Source organism: Triticum dicoccoides, chromosome 6A (genome assembly GCF_002162155.2).
Source record: "Triticum dicoccoides isolate Atlit2015 ecotype Zavitan chromosome 6A, WEW_v2.0, whole genome shotgun sequence".
NCBI lineage: Eukaryota > Viridiplantae > Streptophyta > Magnoliopsida > Poales > Poaceae > Triticum > Triticum dicoccoides.
Genome location: NC_041390.1, coordinates 610,777,257 through 610,781,072, shown reverse-complemented (window position 1 = coordinate 610,781,072; position 3,816 = coordinate 610,777,257). Strand labels below are relative to the sequence as shown.

At 37.4% G+C, this 3,816-nt stretch overlaps 3 long non-coding RNA genes across 3 annotated transcripts in view; all 3 read left to right on the top strand.

The window, feature by feature from the left end:
• LOC119314605 overlaps positions 1–1,043 on the top strand; it is a 2,309-nt gene extending 1,266 nt beyond the window's left edge. Inside the window, exons 4-6 of the long non-coding RNA XR_005152369.1 lie at positions 380–518; positions 604–678; positions 893–1,043. This is a non-coding gene — a long non-coding RNA (uncharacterized LOC119314605). The remainder of the gene's footprint in view (positions 1–379; positions 519–603; positions 679–892) is intronic.
• Positions 1,044–1,334: 291 nt separating this feature from the next.
• On the top strand, positions 1,335–2,871 carry LOC119314603. The gene is made up of 3 exons (XR_005152366.1): positions 1,335–2,032; positions 2,135–2,201; positions 2,646–2,871. It is a non-coding gene; the product is annotated as an uncharacterized LOC119314603 (long non-coding RNA).
• Positions 2,872–2,962: 91 nt separating this feature from the next.
• Positions 2,963–3,816, top strand: part of LOC119314604 — a 2,200-nt gene continuing 1,346 nt past the window's right edge. The window contains exon 1 of the long non-coding RNA XR_005152368.1: positions 2,963–3,053. This is a non-coding gene — a long non-coding RNA (uncharacterized LOC119314604). The remainder of the gene's footprint in view (positions 3,054–3,816) is intronic.

Sequence of the window (3,816 nt, the reverse complement as noted above, 5' to 3'; positions counted from 1 at the left end):
ACCCAAAATACTTTCCTGGCTGAGATTTCTCAGCACCTTTCTTTGATGCGAAGCAGGAACAACATACTTTTGAACTGAACTATAACTGGGCTCCCTCTTGGTTCTTGGTCCTAATTTCAGGTGGAGCCATTACATGCAAATTAGCTGCAGGAATCTTCATCTTGTACACTTCAACTTATACTCACCGCAAAAAAAATCCAGTTTTACTCCTGCAATATCTGATTTCCATTTTCTTCTCAATGGTAGTGAAATTATTTAAGATTTGTTTCTCGACGCCCCTTTTCTTTCCACAAATCGATAAAAATCAGCATCATTATCAACCAATGCCCGTTCTTCCAACAAAACCGGTGATCACCATTTGTTTTTGTTATGTGTGCAGGTGTTTGTTCGATCTTATAGGCTTCTTCATATTTTGCATATTCATCAAGACGTGGCAGTCTACTCTGCTATTTTGGCTATCATGGTCAAAATAGCAGTATGGAATAAATGAGACTTCCGTTCAAGCTACTGATATTAAGGTGATTTTTTCTTTTCATCTACTGCTATGTTGCTGTCAGTACCAGCTATTCTTGCATCTCTAATTTCTGCTGGCTTGCTGTTCAGGTGTTCTTATGTTTTTTTGGTGGGCTTTCAAGCCACTTGTGTTTGCATTTTGTCCAAAACTCATGAAGATTGAAGGTATGCATGGAAAATCTTCAGTTTTAGGGAATAATTATGGAAAACAATGAATTGTCAATGTTTTGCTGCTGATCATGTTTGCAATTTTGCCATCCAGTTATACATGTAGCTTATAGGTTTGCAGTTTTTCAATTCAGTCTACGTTCTACTAATACCAGGTATTGTTGCATCTGTCATAACTGTTGTTGTTTAACGAACATTTAATGGCGTATAGGATCTTCTGAAGAATAACCGGCATAGCATATGGGTGCACGTGTGGAGCCAGTTCAGAGCATACGTAGTAGTAGCAGTCGGTAATGCATTACAGGGCATGTACAATTTTGAAATTGTAAAATTTCACTATGGCACTAAGGTGCTGTCTTTTGCTCTCCTCCCTGCAAATCTATGCTTATTTCCTGATATATATATATATATATATATATATATATATATATATATATATATATATATATAAGGGCAACCAGGTGCATGTAGCTCCCGCTTGCGCAGGGTCCAGGGAAGGGTCCGACCACTTTGGGTCTATAGTACGCAGCCTTTCCCTACATTTCTGTAAGAGGCTGTTTCCAGGACTTGAACCCATGACTATATATATATATATAAAAATGTAGCTTCTTATATAATTAATAGACTGTATTATGAGTGTATTCATGTTCTAAAATCAACAATGGTGGTATCTTGGTAGAACTAATGCATTTCCTTATGATTTACTATCCTGACTTAAAAGATATCGACTGATTTTACAGCTGCTGTGCACATAATACGCTGCTATATGTTTCGTAGTATTATCCTTCTAAGAACAAGTACCGGCGCTCTGTTTTGCTAATCCAAAAGGTGCAGCTTGTTATTGTCCTTCAACTATGCTTCCAGCATATATGTGTTTTAACTTCTTGATCCTTGTTTTGCTATGCTTAACCTTTCATACCCAGATTCTTGGATAAACTAATGGTAGAATTTCTTACCTTTGCCATGCCTTGCTTTGCATGCTTCAAGAAGCTTTTCAGAATACTCAGTTAATTGTGCTGGTTGTTCATATCCTTAGCTGTTTTGCAACTTATCTGTCAAGTAGGTTTTACACTTTCGACAACTGGGATAATCATGCTGTAATTGCATGCGATGCTACTTCTATATTGTTGTGCTCTGAAATATATTTTCAAAGGCATAACCGATTGGTCAAAATATACAGCTTGAGATACTTTCAGTTTAGTTCATATCATATATGATTTTAGTTTGTCACACGGTATTTTTTTTAAAAAATTATTAGCTATCAAGGCAAGGATAAGACATCAGGACAAAGAAAAGTTACCCTATGCGTTTTTGGTGATGTTGCAGAACACTCTTGAGAAGCGACAGCTAGGTAACATCTTCATGCTCCTCCCACTCTTTTGTCCAAGAATTTATTCTTTAAACCTATCTCCATGAAGGATAGTTTTTATGTTATCTGGTTCTCACTTCTCAGGTATTATGACGCATATCTTCCTTCTCTGTTCAAAGCTTGCACAAGTGAAAACCCTGATGTTATACAAGTATGAATCTTTATGATCCTTCTACTCTTTTGTCCAAGAATTTATTGTTCAAACATTTCTCCATGAAGCAAAGTTTTTATGCTATCTTGCTCTCACGTTTCAATTTTTTTCTTCAAAATACTGTTTCTAAAAAGAAACATAACTTGCCATTGTTAGGATCGAGAAGCATACAGGATAAACAAAGGAATTTGTATATGTGCACCTAGCATAGAATCTGAAAATAAATTAGTGATGCATATGATTTTTCTAAGCAACTATATAATCTGATTTCTCAATAAAGGGTGCAGGCAAAGATATTAATTTGTAGAGAATGGAGTTGGATACGTCCAGCATTCGTACAAAATGTGAAGAAAAAACAGATATTAAAACTCCATCTAAAATGTAATACATGTGGGTTGTAGCAGTCTGTATATCCATTGAACATATTTAAAATTGCCATTGCAGTGTGGAGTACAATGGCTCCTACGGCTCGGCTTCGTGGCCGGGATCAGGCATCGCTGGATCGGTGGCACCAAAGGTGGGTTGTGGAAGACTGCACCGGGGAGCATCGAGCCATCGACCGAACAAGGTCTGAGAGTCGTTTATGATCCCGTAGGCCTCCGACAACATCAATAATAAGGATAGGAGTTGTCTGCTTCATATCGCCTCTGTCTCCACCCACGTTTCAGTTTGCAGGTTATTTTCTTTTCTTTCTTTTCTTGGGCTCTTCTCTCTTATGTTAAGTAATCATATTTGATTTGGAATGAACTGCATGACGTGTTTGAGGGTGGCTTCTGCTTGTTCATGAAGGCAACTAAGAAGGAGAATTTGATTAAATTTCTTGAAGGAAAGAAAGATTTTATTTTCAGGCAGGTATGAAACTGTGAATGTTCCCGCAAAAAAAAGCTGTGAATGTCCTGTAGTTCATGTTGAGGGTGGCTTCTGCTTGTTCATGAATGCATCGTAAAGCCTTGACAACAGTGTAGGTGTTCTTTGTGTTGTTCATGTTGAGGGCATTGATGATGAGTTGCTAGAGCGTCTTGATTGGTTGGGGAACCTGGCTATTTATGCTTCTCAATTTTCATATTTGTATTGGAACTATTTACTAAATTATATGCCGACACAAGTTTAGTATCTTTTTGATAATATATTAGTTACGCATCTGATCTATGTCATTTCGTTGTTGTCCAAGACAAAATGTTTTTATTTGAACACCATACATACTTATCGGCATAACAAAACACAACTAATGCATACCCATAATAAGCATTAATCTGTACTTTTGATTTTAAGGTCTGAGTCGATCTAAATTGCTCAGTTGATAGCTCTGTACTATACTTTTTGTAAAAAAATATATGAATTAGGACTCCATCGCTTAGATTTTTCGAAGCAACTAAGTTGTTGTTTCTCGTAATGTGGTTGGGAGCTTTTCTTGAGCCTTTGTTTGCTTTATGACATTGAGCTCTTTGAAAGGAGGCGAGAAGTATTTTGAGATCTTCCTCCTGAAGAACATCTTGTTAGAACATGCCCACATTAGTTGTTGTGCGTGTGGTGTTCGTGCTACTGGAGGTGTGCGTGTGTGCTAGATGTGTGGTGTGAGCCTACGCCAATATCAGACCTTGCAACAGCCTTCCTG